The sequence below is a fragment of the Rattus norvegicus genome (assembly GCF_036323735.1).
Source record: "Rattus norvegicus strain BN/NHsdMcwi chromosome Y unlocalized genomic scaffold, GRCr8 chrY_unlocalized_30, whole genome shotgun sequence".
In the NCBI taxonomy this organism is placed as follows: domain Eukaryota; kingdom Metazoa; phylum Chordata; class Mammalia; order Rodentia; family Muridae; genus Rattus; species Rattus norvegicus.
The window spans coordinates 427,052-454,616 of record NW_026947390.1 but is presented as its reverse complement, the minus strand read 5'-3'; the positions used below and the strand labels follow the sequence as shown (position 1 = coordinate 454,616).

Here is a 27,565-nt window from a genome sequence, read left to right as displayed (position 1 = left end):
ATATACATATATACATATATGTTATGTATATATGTATATATGATGTATATATTTATAAGTGTACATGTGTACACATCCATAAATGAGAGATGGAAAAATTGCATTTCTGAGAACCTTCTGTAGTAAGGTTGCATATATTTTAATTTTAGCTATCTGTACTCTGCCCTCTGATCTACACCAAGAATCTTATGATGTCCGACTGGGAAATTGGAATTATGATTGCCTGGCAATCTTGGTCAAGTTTGGCAATTAAGAAAAATGAAGTTAAATCAGGTATAAGATGTCCTTGTAATTAAGTGATGCTCTTGGGGCATCCAGAGCTAGAGGCTACAACTGAAACTCCTCACAAATATAGATGGAATCAATGAGACTTGCCCATAGGAGCCAAACCTGAGATTTCTCTGTGAGCATCAATCCATACCAATACTCCCTTGGCCAGGAACTGGATGTCTATAGTTTTTGTGGATGAAGATCCCATTTTGTACTACATTGAACTGCATGTTATTGAATCTGATTCTGGCTTCTACAGAGGTATGCCATGAGACCATGGGGCCTCTTTAGTCAGAAGTGAAGTGAATTGAGCCCACTTTCAAATAATCAAAGTTTGGGGGTCTTTCCTTTATATGAGTACTTGAGAGGACATAAGGCAACCAGGGAATGTGTAGAGTAGGCTCAGTTGTAGGAGGGAGGTCTGACATTCTGTTCAATGACTTAGGTAACTGATGGAAAAAGGAAGATCTCGACGCCTTTAAGAAAGAGAAAACTTTGAGATCTGATTGTGCAAAGGTATGTGTTAGAAAACCCTTGGAGTTGGAGTTGGTAATATGAAACATCCTGTGAAACATGAATGTCATTATTACCTGATTTGGTAAAGGATTTTCCCCAACAATGCCGTTCAATTTCTATACTTCTTTAGTTGGTAGGAATTTTACATCTTGTATTTAATATGGGGAAGTGCAGGTAACATCCCAGGCCTTTTTTAAACAGCCTGCATGACTGTCTCTGGATCTTTTGCTCATTCAGTTTGTCTTAATATGTCCATATATTGGCAGCAACAAAGGGTGCTCTTGATTTCTAGTGATTGGATTGATTCCATCTATCAATGATTCTATATATAGGAACTGGGACCTCAAACCCGAGTGGAAGAACATATTTCTCTACCCACCATGGTAAAAGGTAAAAGCCTTGAATTTCTATTATTTAGAGTATATCCATGTGAGGTAATTCAAATTCGTGAGGGACTGCTTTAGAATACAAGTTATGGCATACTATTTTTTGGAAAAGCATGTCTCATGTCACCTTGTGAATAAAGGAATGTGTGAATTTCCTTTGGTCAAAGGAAGTGTACTCCATCAAGAGGTGAGAAAGATCCAAGGCCACACTGATGGGGAAGGAGTCACATCATCATTCAGGGTGGTTCTCATGGCCTCATCAAAGAGGAATGAGTCTAGGACGTATATCAGAACAGTAGAGTTCTGAGAAGAGATTCACAGAATGGGAAGTTCTGAGAAGATCTTTAGCAAAAGTGAAGTCCTGAATGTATTGGTTCAGAATGTGGAGGTCCCTAGTCATATTTTGAAGAAAAGAAGTATCCACTTCACCCATGGTCAGCAGGGGAAGGTTATCGGCTACACTGGGTCTTGGAGAAATGTTCTGCCTCTATCTCAGTAACTTCTAAGTATGTTCTCTATATGTATACCCTATATATCTTTTAGTCCAGGCAATGGTCACAACAACAGTATAAGTGGTTCAGGAAGCGGTGATGTTTCTTCATGGATGTGTTCAGCTACACACATATGTGAATAAAATATAGGAATGGTGTATATTTTGATGACCTACTTTAAGGCACATAGTATAAGAGTCAATTTAGCTTTGTGTCTTCTGAACTAGGATTTAGAAGCAGAGAAATATAAGATACCATTGTTTGCATATGTGTTGTATGAATACCTTGAATAAAGAGGTTAGTTTTAAGCAAACTTTCTTAATAGCTGTGTTCTGTGGCATAGGACGAAGGGCAGCTCTAGTAATTCTTTAGTTCCACAGGTACTCCAAAATTCCCATAGTACACAGGGAGGAGGTCTGAGACAATTGATGTGCACTGGGAATAATTTTTAGAGCCCTTTCAATAGAATTTGATTTCCCAAGCCCCCATTTGCAGAAGCTGAGGGTCTAAAATCTACTGGGTGGATTGAAGTAGAAAATTGACCCACAATCCTACTGGAAAGACAGGGAATGTTAGATGATCATTCATGTAGGATGCGTGGTATAACACTCCCTTGGTCTGGCAGCTCTTTAAGGAGAAAAGACAACACCACTTGATGGGAATAGGAATATAAAAGGGCCATGTAAGTCTTCAAGCAGGTTTTAAGCCTCTTTACCTAAAGGATCTAGGGCAATGCTGTACTTTGGCGAGTACTGACATGCTCTACAATATAAGAAGAAGGAGTAAGTTAACACTGGGTAAAGTGAACCCCATGTAAGAGAGGAAAACTCTAAAGCACTATTGAAAATGAAGAGAAATTTCTTCAGGCATAGTGTATATAGGTGCCATACACACTTCTGTCAACAGAAAAGGTCCCTGGTACCTTATACCAGGATAAAGTTTCCAGCAGTAATCATAAGTTTCAAATTCTCATTCAGAGTTTTATATATTCATAATTTCTGTTAATGCAAGAGAAAAGACAGGAACATATTTCTTCTGCCAAAGGCTTTGGATAATTGTTTCTGGCTAGGTTAATCCTTCTGGTTCGTTCAGCTGTTAAGATCTAAGCAGAAATGTTGAAATTATTACATTTCTATTGATTTGCCTGATTGCAGTTTGCAAGGGTTATATACTCTGATTCCAAACTTCGACTCTGGGACTTCAAAACGGAGTAGAGTCGAGTCCCTGGATTATAGAAGGAGTCACTTTTGAAAATATGTCTGATCAGTTAGGTATACAACTACTTTGTTGGAAATTCAAGGGCCCAATATTCAGAGAGAACATTTAGGAGGACTGGAAAGAGCGAAAAGGTCACAGAATCCTTCAGGCAAAGTTTTTCCTTGGGTACTGGAAGAAGAGAGTCAAGTGCAACTGTTTTCACAGTCCAGAATAACCATGTGTCTGGGGACTATGAGGCGTACTTGCCAGAAATTAGGGAATTTGCTCTTACATATTGGGTGGTAATCTCTGGATTTATCTTTTCCTCAAGCTGTTAAGCAGCAGGATAATCATGGACAACAAAGATGAAACTGCTCCATTTTATGTTACAAACCTTAAAGGCAGAACGTAGGTTAGGGCTCAGATTTGCACTGACATGTCTGAGGACATCATGTCCATGTGGTCTGCCATTCCTTCAAACTTTTATGTATGCCTGGCCACCCAGGTCAGAAGGAAACATTAAGACCTCTTAGAAGAATAGAACTGAGATTCTCTGTATAGAGGTGGATTCTCGGAAGAAACCATTGTCAGGGGATATTAATTTAAAGTTTCCTTAAGAAAAAATAAACATCTGTATGATAATTCATTTCATTTGCTTCTCTGTATGTTCTTTATCAGAAGAATTTGTATTAAGCCACGTTCAACTTTAAGGGTATGTCTAGATTTTCTTATTCAAAGAAAGGGGAATATATTCATCTTACTTTGAAGAATATGCTTGTCAGGGGCTCTTCATTGCATCCCAAGTGAACCTCCAGTCTACCTTGAACTGACAGAGAAACCAGGGAAAAATTAGGAAACATATCTGTGGCACAGTCCATAATATCAAGAAATAGTGTGGGTTTCCTCACCCTAAATTAATATCTAAACTTCCTTTGGACAAACTAGAATGATATGAAGTAACCTTTCTTTCAGGGATAACATATGACACCTCCTTAATCAAAGAAAGAATAGATGAGTACCCCCAAGTAAAGAAGAGTTGCTGATGTCCCTGTGACAGGAAATTGTTTTGAGTATTCAAATTCCCCTAGTATTTGAGAAAAAATTAAATTGCTTACAATAGCTCAAGAGGTCCTACATTGCTTCATCTTCTAATGGTACTTCACAGTCTAGCATATACACATCTTTAGCTGAATCTGCAAGAGACTGAATATAGATTCCATGATTCAAGAAAAGTTGGGGGTGTCCTAAGCCTGATTGCCTCCTAAAAACTATATTCAACCAAAAAGAAATGAGCACCAGACTGATGACTTCACAACATATCATGTGACCTTACACAAGGAAGTAGCATGAGATTCCAGGATTTGCTCCCTCCTTTTGGATTTCAGTGAACCTTCAACAGAGGGATCAATGCTCCATGGTCTGAGGTAAAATATTCCATGGGCCCCAAGCAAAAGGGATGGTTCTGAGAGACCATTTGGTCAAATGAGTAACTCTAAGGCCTAATCATCCTGAGCAGAAAAAAATACCAATGTTTTTGAAAGGAGAAAGTTCTTAAACCAGTTTGAAAGTAAGGGACTATTCCTGATTACCTTCTATAGAAGACTATGGTCCCAGCACTCCAGGGCTCCATATTTTCAGAGAACTCAAGAAAATTCTTATCTCCAAGGCCTCCACTACAGACTTGACAGCAATCTGAGATTTATTCTGAAATCTTGTGTCAAAGTCACTGGATCTAAACCCTATTTAAACTTACTATAAGCCGCACAGGTATGGGTGTGAGGGATATTGGCCTTTCTGGTGAGAATCTTAGATAAGTGGCCTTGGATCCAGGCTGGAATTTTTATTCATTGGCCAAGGGACCTCAATCCATTGTTCTTGAAGATTTTTTGGTGGTCAGAGTTGTATTGGCTATGCAATAAGGTTTGAGGAACAAGTTCTGGTCAGCCACAAACAAAGTGAGGATCTTCTATGGATTCTTGTTCACAAGGATTCAGTTTCAGGTACACTACAGCAGAGGCTGAATGTTTGAGACACTCCTCAGTCACAAGGTCAATTCTAGATTTTGGTCCATCAGATGGCCAAGTCTCTGACCCCTCCATTGCAGACAGAGGAAGAATAAAGTGTTTTTATTCCAGGGCAGTTGACTTCTAGTGTTTGTCGTTTTATAGGTATTTGAGTCCTTTGATGTTTAATGATATCGGAAAATGATTGGTTTTGTCTATTATTTTTCTTGTTAAATGTCGAATTATGTTTCTGTGGCTACCTACTTTATCTCTTTTTTGTGTTTTTTAAAAGTAGATTGTGTTCTTTCTTTTTCTGGGTGTAGTTTCCTGCCTTGTACTGGAATTTTCCATCTATCATCTTTTGTAGGACTGGATTTGTGGAAAGATATTGTGTAAATTTGCTCATGACATGGCATATCTTGGAATCTCCATCTATGGTAGTTGAGAGGTTTTACAGTAGCCTGGGCTGACATTTTTTTTCATTTAGGATCTGTGTGATATATGCCCAGGATTGCTAGCTTTCACAGTCTATTTTAAGAAGTGTGGAATACTGATTGGTCTCCCTTTTTATGTTACTCGACCTTTTTCCCTTACTGCGTTTAACATTTTTTTCTTTGTTTTGTGCACTTTATATTTTAACTATTATGTGATGGAAGAAATTTCTTTTCTGCTCCAATTTTTTTGGAATTCTTTTTGCTTTTTGTACGTGCAAGGTTGTCTCTTTCTTTAGGATAGGGAAGATTTCTAGTATAATTTTGTAGAAGATATTTACTGACCCTTCAAAGTGGGAGTTTCATTCTCTTCTATACCTATTATCCTTAGGTTTTATCTTCTCATTTTGTCTATGATTTCCTGGATGTTTTGGGTTAGGAGTTTTTTCTTTTGTATTTTTGGACAATTGTGTTACTGTTTTCTATGGTATCTTCTGCCCCTGAGATTCTTTTCTATATTTTATATTCTGTTGGTTGATGCTTGCGTTTATGACTCCTAATATCTTTCCCAGGTTTTCTATATTCAGAGTTTTCATCTTTGTGTGGTTTGCTGTTGTTGTTGTTGTTGTTGTTGTTTTTGTTGTTGTTGTTGTTGTTTTCTGTTTCCATTTTTACTTCCTGATGGATTTTTCAATTCCTCCAGCAGCTTGGTTATGTTGTAATGTAATTCGTTAAGGGATTTTTGGGTTTCCTCTATGAGGGCTTCTATCTCTTTACATCTGTTGTCTTGTATTTCTTTGATGGAGTTATTTATGTCCTTCTTAAAATCCTTTAACCTCATCATGTTCAGTGATTTGAACTACAAACTTTTCTATCTCTTTTCTGGTGTGTCAGGGGTAGACTGGGCTAGCTTTGGTGGGAGAACTGGTTTCTGATGATGTCTAGTAACATCAGTTTATGTTCCTTAGGGAATTATACTTGCCCCTCACCATCTGGAGTTAGCTGGTTTTGCTGTCTCTGAAAGTGGCTTGAATTCTCTCTTAGCCTGTGTGTCAACAGTAATGGGACCGTTGTTCTCTCTTGAATTATCTTGTGTGCCAAGAACTGTGGATAAATTTCAGCTATATGGAATAGATAGAAACAAAAGTATGCTGTAACAGACTGCACCTCTTTTCGTGGGTTCTGAGCACTCCAGGAAGTTACCTCTGAGAAGAAAAAGTCTTTCCTGTGCTCTTGAGTGTGTCAGCACTCCTGGAAGTCCATCTATTTCCTCATTGGATCTGGGGACAGAGAGCTGAGGTACAGGTTCAGCTCTGGGAACACAGCTCTGGGTCCTCTTGGTTTTTAAACTTTCACTGGAACAGCTCACAAAAGAAATTTGACTCCCTGATAAGTAAGTGCCTAGGAATCATCATCTCTCTGTCTCTTCAGAGATGGGACCACAAACATATGGCAGCTGGCATTTTCACATGGATGCTGTGAATTAAACTTAGGAATCTCATTCTTTCATATCAAATATATTCCCAGCTGAGATAATTGTTCAGTGAACAAAGTATTGTTTTGAATATGACAGAGACTATCTGTGACAAATTAAAATGTTTAGGCAATGTCAACTAGGTCACTGAATTGAAGAACTCACATAATTACTACATGATGGTCTAACCAATGCACGGGATGCATATTCATTAAAATGAAGAATAGTATAAAGTTTATTTATGCAACTTACTGAATCATGTAATAAATAATAAGTCTCCACTAATGTACCATGTCCATAATAGTGTATAGATTAGGAATGAATAGAAAGTATTATGAACTTTCTTTTATAAAGATTGCATTATAGTACAAGAAAAAAGAAAAAAAATGAATGCATAAATCAGTGTGTTGGAGTTGATAGTATGCAAGTAGTTGAAGAATCTATTTTAGAAATAAGGTCATGGAGATTGTCATGAGGAAGTGACATTTAAGTTAAATTAGATGAAAAATAATTGATCTATATTTTGGGCAAAATTACAGTAAATATAAGGATGATAAGAGGACAAAGACCTTGACATATACAAAAAAGTAAATATGAGAGTAGTTTGTATTGATTAAGAGATAGAAGAACGGTCCAAATAAAGCTGAATCTCAGGCAATGACTCATATGGGAATATAGAAACAATGTTAGACATATAATTTTTATTTACTGAAAATGTCTTAGAAATCATTGAATAGTTTTAAATAAGTTTGTTTAACTCACAATGTATATAGTAAGGGACTCTGGTTACTTATGAATTATGATATGATACAGAGAATGATTTTAAGGATGTTTTTGAAGTCTATCTGGAAGTAGGGTCAATGATAATGAAAAAGAGTCATATCAGAGAGCTATGATGGAAATTGTTGTGTTTGGTAGTAGAATGAGGGTGGGTTGAGTAGGAAGAAAAGAAACCCAATGACTTTTTTTGAGAAAATGAAAAGATGTTGGTGTTATTTACTCTGATGTGGAATGTTTCATGATAAGTGGATTTAGGAGAATTATAAAGGAATTTATTTTAGACCCTTGAAGATGCTTGAAAGAACCTCTAACTCACTAGACATTCCTACTTACTGTTCATGGTTTGTTGATTTAAACCATTACTCAGACCATTATTAGCTGTTATATAAAAAAAAAACTTACATTACTATCTGTATTTTTTCAAGGTGTATCTGGGAGTACTTATTTAATTAAGAGCAAACCTATGATTATACTACATGCTTATTTAGTATATTCAGACAAATTATTTGCCCATTTACTTACTACAAACATTTTGTATTGCAATTAGAATTTAATCCAAGTTTATTGGTGCTGACACACTGTTTGATTAGAATATAATAGCTCATGAATGTGAATTTCACAGAAAGAAATCATTTGCTCAGATTTTGTAAACTTACAAACCCTAGAAGAGTAAAAACATGTAATAAATTCTATCTCTTCTACTTTTAATCTTTAGTATTTTAGTGTGTTATGATATACATGCAAAAATTCCTAACCCAGATGATTTTAACTATAATATCCAGTACTATTAAACATATCAATAGTATTTTACAAATATGAATAATCTATGCTTTCAGAAAATTTTCATCAAAGGAGCAAGAAATTCTTCATAACTTCAACACAACATGGCCTTTGGGAACAGAATAAAACACAAATAAGGAAAGGCGGAAAATTATTGACACATGCACTGTTCTTGGTTTGAAATTTAACAATCATGCTAGTTATAGGATACAGCTTTGAAATTCGAGTCAATGAGAGGATGAAAAATACTGAGGAAGAGTAGGTAAATTGAATTCTTGCTACATGAACAAAAACACTGGATCTGAAGGTAAGGTACATTTTATATAATGACTCTCGTCTTCTGACACTATTTATTCAATGCTTTGGTATTTGTTCGTATATTATGTTCCAAAAACATATCAATGATTCTGGTTATTCTTAATTAATGAACATGCATTTCAGCTGATTTAATATTCCACATTATCTTAATATTCTTCTGCATTTTTCAGTATGAAAATATAGATAATTATTTTGATTAGAGTAAAATTTTATTTTTTTATCTTATGAGAGAAGAAATTATTAATCAAGAATGGATATTTGATATTTTCTAAAAGATGTTAATAGAGGTTGAAACCGTATATATAAGATCAACCATTTATACCTTTTCCAAATGAAACTCATTGAAATGTCAGTACACATGTAGTACATAAATGGAATGATACATAGGAATAAAAACATCCCCTATGCATCCAGAATCATCTGTTATACACATGATGAAAGCCAATATTAGGAAGAGAAGATGGTACAGCCACTTTGCAGGAAAATCAGCTTCATTCAAAATGAAGATTGAGCTGGGAAGTGATTTGACTAAGTGTAGTTAAGAATAATGTAAATGCCCAAAAATTGCAATCTCACTAAGTGGTATTTCCTCGTTGCAGGAGGTATGTTGTTAGGGGTAGGCTTTGAGGTTTCAAAAGACTGAAGCTATTTCAATCTAGTTTTCTCCACCTTCTGCTTATGGTCTGAGATGTAATCTTTCAGCAACCTCTGCCTGTTTATCTTTACTCTGATATCATCCATCACTGACTCTGATATTCTGGATTATAAGCCCAAATAAAGTATTTCTTTTTTAAAGGAAAGAATAATATAAATGAGTTTAATGTTATGAGAAGCAGACCTTGTTTACCTGATATGGTTGCCTTTTCCTTTCTTAGCTTGGGCCATCAAACTTCTGCTATGTTGAATGAGAAATTTCCATATTCTCTACTCTCACATATTGCAGTTTGTCACTTGGCCCTCAGGACCCCCTTATACCTGGGGCTGTATTTTTGTTCTTGGAAGTTAGAAAGTTTGGACTTCCTGACTTTGGAGGCAGGGTTAAAAGTAAATGGGAAGTGAGTGATATACATACCACAACTCTTCTATTTTAGTATGTAAATGGGGGTTATTAGAGGATGGGATTACTGAGGTGAGCATAAAGGAAAGGTGCTGCTTTATTTGAAATGTTTTCTTACCTCATTCTGTGCCCTTGTAAAGGACCAGTCTTATCTCTCAGGCCTGGCCATGTTCCTGTCACTGCTCACCTGCCTATCTCTTGCAGCTCTTAATTCTAGTTCCTACTTCTCACTCTAGGTTTCATCTTGACCAGATTTAGTTCATTTTTCAGTGCTCCTGCTCTGAAACGTACACAAGTTCTTTTTCTTTTGTTTTATTTTCAAACTTTCAATGTTTATATTCGTTTTTGTTTTACCTCTTTTATGGAAGCCTTAGAGGAGAATCATTCATGGATGTCTCTTTTGATTGGAATGAAAAAATAATGAAAAAAATCTTTTTTTTTAAATTACAGGACATTTTTATGTCTAAGTTTTTCTCTTACATACACCTGCCATGCTAGTTTATCTCCCTGTCTTGTCCTTAGTCCTTTCCTCCCCTTGGTACTTGGATACTGCCTCTTAGGACTTACTGCAGAACCATAAATGCTGGCATACACAAGGGAGGTGTTGATTCTTCATCACTTTTCTAACTTTTTTTCTCCCTTCTCTCTTGATCTGTTTGAATAAATTTGGATCTCTGTACTCAATAGTATATTGCTATAGTGCTTGGGCCATGAAAATATCTGTTATTGTTGCCTTGTCATAGTTTTACAGCTCAGGTTTGGCCTAGTTACACTTTGGGATCTAAGTCCAAGAAGTTTGAGGACTTTAATAAAAACTTGTCAGGAGCTAAAAATACTTTTAAATGATTTCTTAATACATTACGCCTAGAAAACCCTTTCATAAATCATGGATAAAGCAATCTGAGATTCTTGTTTCTGTAAAGTACTTAAAAATATGAAAGGGAGAAAGGCCATGGCTTGCTCACTCTTGTCATTAGATAGGGCGCTCAGATATGAGTTTTCCTGCGATTTCTGGTTAGAACATAAAGATGTCTTTGGTAGTTTGCATTACCAGATTGCTTATATTAATTCCCCTTTTGCTATTGTTTTGGTTTTCTGTCTTCATTGTTTCCAATAGGACCATAGCTCCCCACTTTGTGTAGATAAAAGGTGGGTCCAGTACAGCTGTTATTGTTCTGGCACACAAACTACTTTTTGGGAACAAATGTTCACCATTGTATAGTTGACAGTGGTTTGAAATTCTTTCCTTGTCCTCAGTTTCTTGTAACAACATATTCTTTACATCTTCTTTAATTAATTGTATTGACCTCCCTGTAATCGTATTATGTATCTGTGTGTATGGAAGAAAGATTTTCTTTAAATATTCTGTGGTTTGTGGGTTTATTCTTCCATAAAGTATTTCCCAACACCACATGACCTCAGGCCATTACTAGGAATTACTGTATGCTGGGAACATTGGGGGAGGATAGTGTGAAATTAATCACTGTCCTTTGTTTCAGAGATTTTTATTTTTTAATAAGTAACCAATACTATACAAATAGCTAACTAACTCTTGTGTTCCCCTTCCTGTAAGGCTGCTGGTGTAAATAAAATGCATTTTTTCATTGATAAACAATAATAAAATCTCATAAAGGCACAAACATACTTAAAGACAGAAAATATTCACAAAGGAAAATCTATTTAAAATGGAGATAAAATATAAACAAAATGAGATCAAAAGACCCATTCACAAACATGATATTAAAAATGTCATTGTCAAGTTACAAATTTTTAAGATGAGATAATAATAATATATACTTAAGAAGAGATGAAAACCATTAAATGCACTGTGTGCCCAAAATGTTCACTCAAAATATAGTATATACCAAAGAATGGAATGGAGCTCTCATTCTTGCTACTATAGAGGCAAAATGGAAGAATTACTATTAGGCTAAACCCAACCTAGATTTCATAGTGCCAAACTATCAAGAAAGCTAGTGTTTCAAAAATACCACATTAAGCAAATATCGATAATAAAAACAAATATAAAAATAAGAAAGTATTGAAGACCAGCACTAGTCCATGATAATCTGATAGGGTGCATGGGATTATTTCAATATTCTGGTATCTATATGGACCTGTTTAGTGACACAGTATATGGTAAGTTTGGAGAAGTTACTTTTAGGTGCAAAGAAAAAAGGTATATTCTCTAGTTTTAGGATGAAATGTTATTTAAATATCTGCTAAATCCATTTGGATGATTATTTCTGTTATTTTTAATGTGTCAGTTTAGTTTCAGTTGCCACAAACGGTCAATTGATTAACTTGGGTATTGAAATCTCCTACTATTATCGTGTTGGCGCCAAAATACTCTTTGAGGCTTAGTGATTTTCTTTTGGTGAATTTAGGTGCCCTAGCATTTGAAACATAGTTGTTCATAATTGATAGTTCATCTTAGTATTATTTTTTCTTTTACAATTATTTTGTCCTTCCTTATCATTTTTGATATCTTTGGTTGAAAGTCAATTGTATTCAATGTAAGAAAGGCTATTTCCGTTTTATTTCTTGGGACCATTTGCTTGGAATTTCTCTCCAGCCTTTTACCTTGAGATAGTGACTGTCTATATAATTAAGGTATATTTCCTGTATGCAGCAAAATGTTCGGTCCACTTTATTTATTCAATCCCTTAGTTTATATATTCTTATTGGAGAATTAAGTCCATTGATGATAAGAGATATTAAATAAAATTTATTGTTCTTTCCTGCTATTTTTATTGTTAGAAATGGAATTACTTTTGTGTGGCTATCATCTTTTGGGTTTGTTGAAAGATTAATTCCCAAATTTTTCCTAGGGTGTAGTTCCTTTCTTGTGTTGGAAGTGTCCATCTACTATCCCATGTAGGGCTAGATTTGTTGAAAGATGTTTTGTAAATTTGGCTTTGTCATGGAGTATCTTGGTTTCTGCATTCATGGTAAGTGAAAAATTTACCAGATATCCAAGCCTGGAGATCCAGAAATAAATGCAAACACCTACGGTCACTTTATCTTTGACAAATGTTCTAAAACCATTTAATGGAAAAAAGACAGAATTTTCAAAAAATGGTGATGGTTCAATGTGAGGTCAGCATATAGAAAAATCAATTATTTAAGCAAACTCACAGGGTGGGGGAACAAATTATCACATTGTTAGATGGTGACAACAAATGAAAACAATCAATACCTCTTCATGTTAAAAGATTTGGTACATATTATAAATTCAAGGTCCATACATAAACTTAGTAAAAACAATATTACAAAAAGAGTACCCAACATCAACATAAATGGAGAGAACCTTGAAGCAATTCAACAAATATCTGGGAATAGAAAAGGTTGCCCAATCTCCACTTACTTCTTTAATATAGCACTAGAAATCTTATTCACAGAAATTAGACAACCAAAGGAGATAAAGGGAATTCAAGAAGTCAAAATATCATGATTTGTATATGATATGATAGTATATTTTAGTGACCCCAAAAATTCAACCAGAGAACTCCTTCAGCCAATAAACAACTTCTGTAAAATGGCTGGATATAAAATTAACTCAAACAAATCATTACGCTTCCTCTACTTCAAGGATAAACAGGTTGAGAAGAAATTAGGGATATGACAATTTTCACATTAGTCACAAATAATAAAAAATACCTCAGTGTGACTCTAACCAAGCAAGTAAAAGGTCTTTATGACAAGAACTTCAACTCTGTGAAGAAAAAAAAATGAAGAAAATCTCAGATGGAAAGATTTTCCATGCTTATGGATTGGTAGAGTTAATATTGCAAAAATGGCAAACTTGGCAAAAGCAATCAACATATTCAAGGCAATCGCTATCACAATTCCAACTCACTGCTTCATAGAGTTAGAAAGAGCAATTTGAAAATTCATTTGAAATAACAAAAAACCCATGACAGAGAAAACTCTCCTCAACAAGAAAAGAACTTCTTTACTTTTTCTTTTTTTTTCTGCTTGTAGAGTTTATTCACCACAAGGGCACCCCTAAAGGAAGAAGCAGGAGCTGATATCTGATCTGTGTTCTTCTTGAAAGCCTTGCATCGTAACACAGCATAAGGTTAGCAAAAGGATGGGAAGGTTTGCTTTTCATTTGTGGAACATTCCGTACATGTAATACAATGTGCTCTGATCAAGTGCACCCACAATCCCTCCTGCTCCTCCTAGACCTGTCCGCATCTCATCTCCCTTCCAAATTTCTGTAGTCTTTCGCTTAATTTTTTTTGCATATTCCTAACACTGGATCCTTTCATTTCTTTTTTTTAATTAACTTGAGTATTTCTTATTTACATTTTGAGTATTATTCCCTTTCCCGGTTTCCAGGCCAACATACCCCAACCCCTCCACCTCCCCTTCTTTATGGGTATTCCCCTCCCCATCCTCCCCCCATTGCCGCCCTCCCCCCAACAAACATGTTCACTAGGGGTTCAGTCTTAGCAGGACCAAAGACTTCCCCTTACATGAGTGATCTTACTAGCATGTTCAATGCTACTATGAGGTCAGAGTTCAGGGTCAGTCCATGCATAGTCTTTAGGTACTGGGTTAGTCACTGGAAGCTCTGGTTGCTTGATATTGTTGTTCATATGGGGTCTAGAGCCCCTGCAAGTTCTTCCAGTTATTTCTCTGATTCCTTCAACGGGTTTCCTGTTCTCAGTTCAGTGCTTTGCTGCTGGCATTTGCCTCAGTATTTGCCATATTCTGGCTGTGTCTCTCAGCAGATATCTACAACTGACTCCTGTCTGCCTGATCTTCTTTGCTTCATCCATCTTGTCTAATTGGGTGGCTGTATATGTATGGGACACACGTAGGGTAGGCTCTGAATGGATGTTCCTTCTGTCTCTGTTTTAATCTTAGCCTCTCTATTCTGTGCCAAGGGTATTCTTATTCCCCTTTTAAAGAAGGAGTGAAGCATTTACATTTTGATCATCCATCTTGAATTTCATGTGTTCTAGGCATTTAGGATAATTCAAGCATTTGGGTTAATAGCAACATATTAATGAGTACATACCATATGTGTTTTTCTGGGATTGGGATACATCACTCAGGTTGATATTTTCCAGTTCCATCAATTTGCCTATGAATTTCATAAAGGCATGGTTTTTGATAGCTGAGTAACATTCCATTGTGTAGATGTACCACATTTTATGTATCCATTCCTCTGTTGAAGGGCATCTGGGTTCTTTCCAGCTTCTGGCTATTATAAATAAGGCTGCTATAAACATACTGGAGCACGTGTCTTTTTTATATGCTGGGGCATCTTTTGGGTATATGCCCAAGAGAGGTATAGCTGGATCCTCAGGCAGTTCAATGTCCAATTTTCTGAGGAACCTCCAAACTGATTTCGAGAATGGTTGTACATTCCCACCAACAATGGAGGAGTGATCCTCTTTCTCCACATCCTCGCCAGCATTTGCTGTCACCTGAGTTTTTGGTCTTAGCCATTCTCACTGGTGTGAAGTGAAATCTCAGGGTTGGTTTGATTGGCATTTCCCTTATGACTAAAGATGTTGAACATTTCCTTAGGTGTTTCTTAGTCATTTGGCATTCCTCAGCTGTGAATTCTTTGTTTAGCTCTGAACCTCACTTTTAATAGGGTTATTTGTCTCCCTGCGGTCTAACTTCTTGAGTTATTAGTACATTTTGGATATAAGGCCTCTATCTGTTGCATGATTGGTAAAGATCTTTTCCTTCTTTGGGAATCACTATCCCTTACCTCAAACTGTATAACAGAAAAATAATGATAAAAATTTAATGGTTATGGTACAGAGACAGATACCCACATCAATGGAATAGAATTGAAGACCCAGAAATGAAGGCACATCCCAGGCACTTGATATTTGACAAAGGAGCCAAAACCATCCAATGGAATAAACATAGCATTTTCAACAAATAATGCTGGTTTGACTGGAAATTAGCATGCAGAAGAAGGGAAATCAATCAATTCTTATCACCGCATACAAAGCTCAAGTCAAAGTGGATCAAGGGTCTCCACATAAAATCATATAACCTAACACTAATAGAAGAAAAAATGTGAAAGAATCTTGGACACTTGGGCACTGGGGAAATTTCCTGAATATAAAACCAATGGCTTATGCTCTAAGATCAAGATTTGACAAATGGAACTTCATAAAATTGTAAAGCTTTTGTAAGGAAAAAGGCACTGTCATTAGGAAAAAGGAGCAACCAATCGATTAAGAAAAGATCTTTACCAATCCTACATATGATAGAGGGCTAAATTCAATCTAAACAAAAACTCAAGGAATTATGTTACAGGGAATCAAATAGTCCTTTCAAAATGGTGTATAGAGCTAAAAAATGAATTCTTAACTAAGGTGTATCAACATCCTTACCCATCGGGTAAATGTAAACCAAAAAAAAAAAAAAAAAAAAAAAAAAACCTGAGGTTCCACAGCACACCAATCAGAATGGCTAAGATAAAAACAAATTCAGATGACAAATGATAATTAAAAGGAGGTAGAGAAAGAGGAACACTCCTCCAATGTTGGTGGGATTGCAAGCTGGTATAACCACTCTGGAAATCAGTCTGGAATTTTCTAACACAATTGGTAATACATGAGGATCCTGCAATACCACTTCTTGGTTATTTACCCAAAAGATGCTCCAACATGTAACAAGGACACATGATGCTATATGTGTATAGGAACAATATATATATAATTATATATATATATATAATTATATGTGCATACATACATATATATTGTATTATAAACACACACACACACACACACACACACAAACATATTCATAAGAAAGAATCCACAGGTCATATGAAGCCCAAGCATAAAGAATACCAAAATGTGGATGCTACATTGTTTCTAAGAAAAAGGAACTAAATATTCATGGGAGGAAATACAATGATAAAGAGTCAAGCAGGGACTGAAGAAGGGTTAACCAGAGACTGCCCCACGTGGGGATCCATCCACTATGCCGCCACCCAATCCAGACTTTATTGCTGATGCCAACAAATCCTTACTGATAGAAATCAGATATGGATGTCTCATGAGAGGCTCTGACAGATCCCTACTGATATAAATGAGGATGGTTGCAGCTAACCTTGGATTAAACAAGGGGGTTTCAATGGAAGTTTTAGAAAAAATACTTAATGATCTGAAGGGATTTGCAAAACCCCAGGAAAAACAACACCACCAACCAACAAGATCCCACTATAAATTCGGGGGATTAAACAACCCACTAGTGAGTACAGATTGAGGAACCCACGATACCAGCCACATGTGTGGCAGAGAAATGCACTGTCGAGCATGATTGGAAGGAAAAGCCTTTAATACTGTGAAGACTTATATCCCCAGTGTAGGGTAATGCCAGAGGATTGAGGTTGAGGTGGGTGGGTGGGAATGGGAACATCCTCAAAGAAGCTGAAGTGGGGGTTTATGGGAAAGGTAGGAAAGGATATACCATTTGAACTGAAAATACATAAAATATTCAGGAAAAATTATTAAATAAAAATGACACTATGTCTCATTAAATTAATAGTAAAATATCATTTCCCATTTCTGATATTGGCTCAAATATTAGAGTTTAGCATTAATTTCTTTGTTCTCTTTTGCTGTCTATAGCCAATATGTCCCTTTTTTCTATGCCTTATTTTAAAAGAACTGTATTTTACAATTTAAATAAATATAGAATGGAAAAAATACTGACATCATTTGTGATTCAAAGATAATAACAATTTTACTATATTTCCCTTTAGTAAAAGTTAGACATCTCCGTGAAGACACTTTGATGGATAATATCAAAATATGTTTATAGGAATGGTACATCAAGTACTTTTTGTTAATAGCGTCAGTCAGGAAATGGTTCTAATATTTATGCATTATGGTAGCTGATTATGGAAGAAACTAAACGTTCTTAGATTTTGTAATAATGCATATAAATAATTAATTCTTAATGTTTGTTGACAGAAGGAAGTTATCAATGAATATATATATATATATATATATATATATATATATGGCACACGTTTCTAATATAAATAGAGCAAATTAAATATATAATTTATGAACTAAAGGTGAGTAAAAGTAAGATCTATCATTGATTCTACCTACAGTTGGAGTTAAGACATGATTCATGGATCCATGTATTTCTTTCTAGACATCCAATGAGATAAAATTAGTGTGGAAAAAGATAAAAATGCAATTAGCATGTGTGATCTAGTGTACATATTTAAAAATTGCTTTTGAAAAATACTCAGAAATATTTTCAAGTTTATATATACATCATATACAAAAATTAACTGTGTCCATAAATTATCAATATCACTCAAGCTACTTTCTCTGGTCTTATTATATTTGAATTATCAAATGAACATGTATATGTATGTATGTATACTCAAACAGGCACACACTCACACACACACACACACACACACACACACACACAAAATACTTCTAAAAATTTAAAACAAATTAGTAAATAATAGTCTTTCAGAGAAAATAATGAAATAGGATGAACTAAATTCCAGTACTCCCAAAAGTGTACATTCTAGCATATAAAACTTTGCCTTATAAGTTTTAGAAAAATACATATGTGGCCAATATATGTAATCAGATCCCATTTGGACTTATTACTCAGAGTTAAAGTAGATAATAAAATGGAGTGGGAAAAATATTAAATAACAAGATTTAGCTATATTTTTTCAAGTATACAAAAAAATCTGAGAAACAGTTAAATGACACAACATTTAAAATTGCTTTCTATTAAGCATTGATATCTACGTTTAGTCTTCATAGTCTAAATAATAGAGAGAACTAAATCTCACAAGTTGTTTCCTGGCTTAAATACAATTTTCCTTGCTTGTGAATGTACACAGAACCAATTAATATAATAAAAATGGATAGATGTTGTGTTACAAAAAGTAAAAGACCTTTTGTTTAATTATTCGGTATGAATTTATTTTTGTAGAATGTCTTCCCATGTTTCTGTTGGATATTTTATAAATCCTTACTTTGGTGCGGTTGGTGCTTAAATTTAACTGAACATGGCTGCATATGTCAATATAGTAGAAATGGATTCTTGGGGCAGAGATTACCTTTGTGTTAAACCTGATTAAAATGAATGGTGGTCACAGTGTGCACAACCAAATAGAAGGTAATAAACTGTGGCTTCGGGTACCCATCTTTTTATGAGATTTCACTTTGTAGTGTTGGAAGAATTGTTCTGTGATATCATGAGATTGTGCAGTAAACAGTCCTTTTCTTTATTCCTGTAATGAAAGCAAACATTTATTGTTTTCAGTTCCTTCAGAGAGCTTGCTAGGAGACTAGATCAAGAAGGAACTTGGGAAGAGGGACTTAGATATGCAAAATATATTTTTGGTATTGGATTTCTTCTAGGTACTTTAGGGAACTAACTTCATAAGATTTGGAATATAATCAGAAAAGAGCTTGTTAAAGATGTAGAAAAGCACGTGGTGTGGTTGCACAGGCCTTTAATCTTAGTACTAGGGAGCAGAAGCAGGCAGAACTCTAAGTTCAAGGCCAGCTTGGTCTACAGAGAGAGAAAGAGAGAAAAGGTGAGAGAGAGAGAGAGAGAGTTTTCTGGTACTGCCAGGGATATAAAAGAAACACTGTCAAAAAAATGTTCAAGAATAAGTTCCGTATTATACAGAGAAAAAAATTCTCATTTTATTTTAGTAAGATGTTAATAATTCTTTCTTCATTCTACTGAAATGACTTAGCTATAAAATAATCTGAAGGCACCGAAAATGTAAGAAAAGGTGCTTTACATCACTATTCCCCTTAAACTATAAGTTGAATTTTTATTAAATAAACCTATGTAAATACACTTTGAAGGCTTTTCTGTGATTAGCTAAAGGGCTTTTACATTGTGAATTAAGAATGGTGAATTTCAGGCCAATCTTGAAAGGTCATCACTAAGGTGTAGAAGCATATTAAGCATACAAAATCAAATATAAAATTTTGCACAATAAAGAATGAGAACCTTTAATTGGTTTTCCTCTAATGTAAACACTTTCTTTTTGTTGAGTGAAGATTTTATGATTTGAACTAATTTTATGAGAAATTCCACCTGCTTTCAGAAGATAAGAAACAGAGAAAGATGAGGAAAAACATATGCTAAGGAACAATGAACTGGGATAGAGTATTCTAGGTAATATATAGATCAATAAATTTGACCCATCTGTTACTGGTAAGGTGGGGACTTCATTACGCATATTTATGTACTTAAAAATGTTTTCTTTTCTTCTTAAGTTTGTATGGTTGCTCTGAAAACACTGGGTTTTGTGTTAAGATCTTTGCATATTTAATGATAGTTTTGAAATATTATGTTATAATCAAAAGCCGTGCTTTGTACAAACTTTTTAAGCAACAAAAAAGAGAATTGTCCGCTTGAGTTTTATGAAGAAAGTTAGTATGTTAAACATGAATAAATTTTTCTGATATATGCCTTCTCTTCATATACCATGCTTATTGATGAATCCTTAGCACATAGGAATGAATAGTAACCATCTTAGTATAGTTTCAGGATTTTATAGTATATTGTTTGACATGTGCATTTCTATTAAAATGCTATCACTTTTCTAATTCTCTTAATTTAACTGAAGAGGTTTTCCATAACTTCTAGTCCGTTTTTAATTAATTTAACAGGTCTTTGGTGTTATTATTGAATTTTATGACAGTATCTTCTTAATGTTCTTTATTTTTAAGGTAAATAGGTATATATATATATATATAACAAAAATATTTTATAAAAAAATTAAATTATTAGTGGAAAATCACTTAGTGATGGACAATTTTATAAACATTCTCTAAAGTATGAATATTCTACAATTTTAATTAGTATTAAAACATTATATATACCACAACCTTTATTAACCTTAGCATACACTGATCTAGTTAACATAACCACAAATTTTTATCTTTAAAATTTTTTTCTTAGTTTGTCAGTAATTAATCTTGACTTCTCTATCTGAGCTTTCTCATCATTATTCACAAAAAAATCTATTGTTGTTTTATTGAGAATAGTAAGGAATGTTCATTGATATGTAGATACATAAGAATATGACAATATACGAAATGGTATTTCATTAAGCCCTAGGAAAACTAAACTATCATGGTTTCAGGAAAATAAACGTAACTAGAAAATATACCGAGTAAGGTAGCAAAGACTCAGAAAGGCAAATACCATGTGTTCTTCCTAATATAGATCATAGAATCTCCTTCTAATATACTTGTATTTATGTGAAGCTGTGGATGGTTTGAGTTTATTTAACTGATATAGGTCGCAGACATTAGAAAGTTGGGTTTTAAACAGTGTTCCATGGAAGATATTGAACATGTGGGATATGGATGTAGATGTAAGAATAATGAAGTGAGACTAGTATAAGTGGTGAGGGACATAGGACAGGAAGGAACAAAGAACTGAAAAAGCAAGAATGAGGTTGAATGTCAACAAGAATAAAATAAGACAACCTGTTACTTTTTAGGTTAGGTTAAAATAAATATTAAAATTTAAAACTAATACCATTATGTTTAATGCTATATACATCATGTTTGAGGAAAAATGCCAGCAAGTGATATCGAAATGGAAATAATATATTTATCTTATTTGATCTTAGTCAAATTATCCATAATTATTTGGTAAAAACATCATTTGTCTGCCAAATTTATTGTACAACTTAAAAAATTGCCTGTGGTATAATCAAACTTTATGATAGTACACAATTTTATTATTAGGTCAACTTTTAAAATCTGTGATTTGATCTATGTTTTAAGTTTCTTTTTACTTAAATTTGTTCCTCCGGACATTCACACATATTAAATTATCATTTTCAAAGTTGAATACTACTATAAAAATATGATCCAGCGGGGTTTTTGAAATTGCTCAATTATAAGTAATATTATCCGTAAACTACAGGACATTCTCCACTAAGCTCATAGATACAAAGAAGATACACAAGAAGAATGCCCCCAAGTGCATATGATTGAGTCTCATGTAGAATGGGAATAAAATTGCCTAGGAGGCCGATTGAGGGAAGGAACTAGATGGGAGATGGAAGGAAGAGGAAAATGGATCCTGTGTGGGAAGGGAGAGGAGATATGACCCGATAGTCAGGAGAAGGAAAGGATATCTTGAACTTTTAGAGATGAGGAGGTAGGGGAAATCTCCAGGAGGAGAAAGAGTCCGGGATAATGAAGGTACGCACGAATCAATGGGGTTTACCGAAGCTGTGACTTACATTGGTGTTATGGAACATTAAGAGGCCAACTCCTGTAGCCCGGAAGGACACCAGTGGAGGGATAAAGACACAAATACAACTACAAAACTTTCTAGGCAAAATTTTTCAAGCCTAAAAGAAATTTAGAACCGTATTCTAGGGTCTACGTTCTCCTTTGCTTTATTGATGGCTGGTAATTTTTGTATAAAATAAGGATTTGGGACATTATCATTAGAAGTAGGTATACAATATTTATATTGTTATATTCACGCTTTAGCTGGGCCCACTTTGTTGCCAATATCATTACAAAAATATAAAATTATAATTAATAATTTTTATAATTATAATTTTATAATTATAATTATAAAATTAGAAAACAGAATTTTTGAGTACACATTCAGGAATATATATAAAGTCCTCTTTCAAAGAATGTACAATAAGAAAATGTAATACAATATTCATTCAATTTAACGTCTGGAGGGAAAATATTGGACTTTAGGAAACAGAGAAAACCTAGGAACTTGAATTGTATGTCACAGGAATGGACGTGGAAGTGAAATTATTATCCAGAATATTCTCCTCCACACCATGTTCCTAGATCTTTTTTACCCATGCCAAGCCCCTGACCAACATTCTCTATTCCGAACATGTAAGTACTAATGAAGCAAAGAGAAGTCTCTAGCTTTAAAGATATATAATATGTAAAGGTTTCCAGTATGTCACAGGAGACACTCTTGGAAAGGGCACCCTCAAATCTGGTCCATGGGAAAGTTCAGTGAGTCTTGGGTACGTATTGAGTGGGATTGCAGAAGTAGTAGCCTTTATCTGAGCCTTCCACACATGGGAATCAGGTGCTGCGATCTTCTTAGAATCATCTGGACTTCCCTGCTTGATATGGTTCCTGGAAGTCAGAGCGTTTATGTAATCAATTTCTTCAATACAAAAGCCAGTTGTTGGGAAGGGCACATTTGTTCTTCTCAGAGCTCGTGGCTTTTACTCTTTTTGCTCTGAAGAAAAAGGTTCAAAGAAACAAAGGAAAGAAAAGTATGGTCTCCTCAGCAGTGTAAACACCTCCATGCTTTGGATTCCTATTGTGTAATTTGTTTATAACACTGATATCTGGAGGAGAAGAGCTTCTAGTTGAGACTTCATCATCTCAGTCTTTCCACTAGTATTACTCTGAATACCATTCTCTGACAGTGACTCTTTAGATTTCTGAGTCAATAGGTTTGATTAGCTGGCAGATTTCTTTTCTTTCTTTCATTGTTTTTATTTTTTATAAAATTTTATTGCTTTTTTAACTGGATATTTCTACATTTGAATTTCAAATGTTATTTCCTTTCCCTGTTTCTTTTCCATAATTAGCCTATACAATTCTGCTCCCCTTCTTCTATAACCCACCTTACTGCCCCCTGACATTGCCTTGAACTTGGAGTCAAACCCAATGACTTCTCCTTCCATTGGTGAACCCAAGGCCATCCTTTGCAACATATGCAGTTGGAGCCATAGTTCTTTCCATGTCCAGTCTTTGAATATTGGTTTATTACCAGAAATCTCTGTTGCATTTGCATTGTTGTTCTTATGGTGTTGAAAGCACCTTTAGCTCTTTTAATCCTTTTTCAAACCCTACCAACAAGATGTCAATTTTCAGTTCACTGGCAGCATAGACTCCTTAGCTTCATCACTCTTATCTACATCTGGTTGCTGAATGTGTGTGTGTGTGTGTGTGTGTGCGTGCGTGTGTGTGTGTGTGTGTGTGTTTCTGTGTCTGTAGAGCTAAACAATGAATTCTCAAATGAGGAATATCAACATCCTTTGCCATCAGGTAAATGGAAATAAAGAAAAAAAATCCTGAGTTTCCACAGCACACCAATCAGAATGACGAGGATATATTTGGTCCCTTGTACAGCTATGGTGTTTGGTGGATTTTTAACATGGATTCTGCACTACTAGGTTAAGATTTTAGAATCCACAAATGACAAAGCCATATAGACTCCTTCCTATTCTTATGAACCTACTGAAGTAGAAGATTCACTGGACTTCAAGCCACTCCTCTCCCAGCCCATGTCATGAACTTTATGTTTGGACTGAATAAAGAATCATGGTAAAACATCCAAAACCCTCAAATCTGGCCATGGAAACACTGGAAGGTAGATATTAGAGAACTGCTATCTAATGCCACTGCAGAACCACATTATATAGTCTATGTTGTCCTTTCCTTTACTAATGTCAGGTAATTTTTGGATAAAATAAGGATTTAGGAGTTTATCATTTAAGTAGATACAGAATATTTACACTATTATATTCACTTTAGAACTGGGCCCCCTTTTTTCTAAAATCAGAGCAAAAAAATGGAATAGGATAATAGAACATTGGAGTACACATTCAGCAATATATATAAAGTCCACTATCAAGGAATGTACAATAAGAAAATGTAATAAAATATTCACTCAATTAAAGGTCTGTAGGGAAAATATTGGCCTTTAGAAAAGAGAGATATCTGAGGAAATTGAACTATAGGCCAGAGGAATGGAACTGGGAATAAAATTATTATCCAGTAGAATCTCCTGCACTCCATATTCCTAGATCTTAGAGACCCAAGCCATGCCTCTGGCTAACTTTCCCCATTCAGAGCATGTGACCATTAGTGGAGCAGAGATAAGTCTCTACCTTAAGAGAGATTGAGTACATAAAGGTTTCCAGTGTGTCACAGGAGACATACCTGGAAAGGACACCTTCGAATCTGGTAAATGTAAGGAAAGCTGTTTAGCATGTAGGAGATGGCCGTTCTCAGTGACATCATAAATAGGACCTCCGTGACAAATTTGTTGTAACTAGGAGAGCCCTAGCTTCTTCTGTGATGTAACAATTACTGTCCTGACAGGAACTGCCTCTCACATATTCCCTCAGTAACTCTCCGGTTTGCTAATTGGCCACTAATTCAGAGTAAACAGCCATTTGGGAGTGAGAACAAAAAGGATAAAGAGATCAGAGATGGGGAGAAAGAAGCTGACCTTCTGTCCTTGTATGAAAAAAAAAGGAAAAATAAGTGGTACTTTGAAAAGTTCAGGGAGCCCTTGGAAGGGTTGGAGTGGTATCACTGAAGAGATAGACTTGATCTGAGACTTACACATATGGGAATCAAGAGCTGGAAGCTTCACAGAAGCATCTGGACTTCCCTGTTCTTATGGTTCCTGGATGTCAAAGGTTTTATATCATTCATTTCCTAATTACAAAGCAAAATTTTGAGAGGGCACAGTTGTTTTTCTGAGATCTATGGCCTTTTTTTCTTTTTGCCCAGAAGAAAAAGGTCCTAAGGAAGGAGGTAAAGACAAGTATTGGGTCCTCAGGTCAGAGTAAACTCCTCCAAGCTTTGGATACCTATAGTGCATTTTGTGTCTGACACGGATATCTCGGAGAAAGAAGTGCTTCTAGTTGAGACTTCATCATCTTTGTCTTACTACAACTATTACTCTGAATACCAATTTAGATTTCTGAGTAAATAACTGTGATTAGTTGGAAGTTTTCTTTACTTTTATTTCTTTCTTTTTTTAATTTTTTATCAATTTAAGTGATTTTTAAACTGGATGAGTCTATATTTACGTTTAAAATATTATTTCCTTTCTCAGTTTCCTGCCCATTAAATCACAACCTGTTCACAATCCCTTCTTCTCTAACCATAATTCTGCCCTTTGACATTCCCTTAAACTGGGAGACAAACCAAGGTAGAACCAAGGGCTTCTCCTTCCATTGGTGCCAAAAAAGCAATCCTCTGCCACATATGCATTTGGAGCCATATTTCTGTCTATGTTCATTCTTTGAATATTGGTCTAGTACCAGAAAGCTCTGGGTCATTGAGAATGTTGTTCTTTTGTAGTTAACAGCACCTTCAACAATTGTAATACTGTCTCAAAATCTACCAACAAGATGTCCGTTTTCAGTTCACTGGTTTGCCACTAACATTCACTTCTGTATTTGACATTCTCTAACTGTGTCTCTCAGGAAATATCTATATCCAGTTCCTGGTAGAATGCACTTCTTAGCTTCATAAATCTTATCTAGTTTTGGTGGCTGATCACCATATATATATATATATATATATATATATATATATATATATATATATATATATATATGTGTGTGTGTGTGTGTGTGTGTGTGTGTGATATACGTATAATATATATATATAATGATATATATGTATATATATACATATATATATATAATGATATATATGAATATACTTTTGGTGGCTCCAACAGTTATGAAGTTAGGGGGAATTTTAACATGGATTCAGTGCAACTAGGTCAAGAATGTAGAATCCACAAATTGCATTGGCAAATAGATTCCCTCCTGTTCTTATGAAACTATTGAAGATGAGGTCTCCCTGGTCCTGAAGCCATTCTTATCACTTCCTATCCTTCTCTATCTTATGTTTGGCCTCAAGAAAGAATCATGGTAAAACATCCAAAAACCTCAAATCTAGCCCTGAGACACTGGAACAGAAGAACCGAGATCAAAACGGACCTGAGAACCAAATTCTATACTACATGTGGTCTTATGCTTTACTTATATGTGGAAATGTTAGGATTTAATAGTAATTTGGTGTTTACCACTTGAAGTAGGTACACCCAATTTACAGTGTTATAATCACTCTAGAGCTGGGTGCCTTTGTTGCGAAAATCATTGAAGAAAATAGAAGTGGAAAAAAGAATTTTCAGTACACATTCAGGAATATGTATAAAGTCACCTATCAAGGAATATACAATAAAAATTGAAATACACATGCATTCAATTAAAGGTCTGTAGGGAATAACTGGCCTTTGGGAAAATAGAAAACGAAGAAAATTGAACTGTGTCACAGGAATGAACCTAAGAATGAAAATATTATCTAGAAGAATCTTCTACACTCCTGTTCCTAAATCTCATCGACCCATGCCAAGACCCTGAATAACTTTGTCCATTCAGAGCATGTAACCACTAATGAAGCAAAGAGAAGTCACTAGCTTTAGAGAGATGGAGTATGTAAACATTTCCACTGTGTCACAGGAGACATACCTGGAAAGGGCACCCTCAAATCTAGTCAATGTAAGGAAAGCTCTTTAGCAGATAGGCCATGGCAGGTCTTAGAGACATCATCATTAGTTCATTCATGAAAAATCTCTGGTATCCTTGAGAGCCAAAGCTTCTTCTGTGATGTCACAAGTTTTGCTGTGACTGCAACTGATCTTCAGATGTTCCTTCATTACCTCTAGGGTTTACTAATTGGCCTCTAATTCAGAGTAAACAGTTATTTGGGCGTGAGAAAAAAGAAGATGAAGAGATATGAGAAGGGGAATAAGCTGGCTTTCTGTCTTGTTTTTTTTTAAAAAAAAGAAAGGCATATGTGGTCCTTGGAAAGCTTAGTGAGTCCAAGGTAGGATTTGTGTGGGATCGCTAAAGAGATAGCCTTTTTTGAACCTTCCACATATGGGAATCATGAGCTGCAAGTCTCTTAGAAGCATCTGAAGTTCCCTGTTCTTATGGTTCCTAATATTCAAATAGTTTATATCATTCATTTCTTTATTACAAAACCCAAGTATTGTGAAGAGCACAATTGTTTTCCAGAGCTCATGACCTTTACT

General features: G+C 35.1%; 1 long non-coding RNA gene across 7 annotated transcripts in view; it reads right to left on the bottom strand.

Annotated features, from left to right (window-relative positions):
* The window catches only part of LOC134484700 (uncharacterized), a 40,510-nt gene extending 15,120 nt beyond the window's left edge, over nt 1-25,390 (bottom strand). For 2 of the 7 annotated variants that reach the window (XR_010062374.1, XR_010062375.1), the window contains exons 1-2: nt 24,664-25,390; nt 3,622-3,686 (exon numbers count right to left, since the gene is read on the bottom strand). This is a non-coding gene — a long non-coding RNA (uncharacterized LOC134484700). Of the gene's footprint in view, nt 1-3,621; nt 3,687-3,975; nt 13,608-24,663 lie in introns of those variants that run through there. The other 5 variants (XR_010062371.1, XR_010062370.1, XR_010062373.1 and 2 more) reach the window with 4 other exon arrangements.
* Between the last annotated feature and the right edge of the window lie 2,175 nt (nt 25,391-27,565).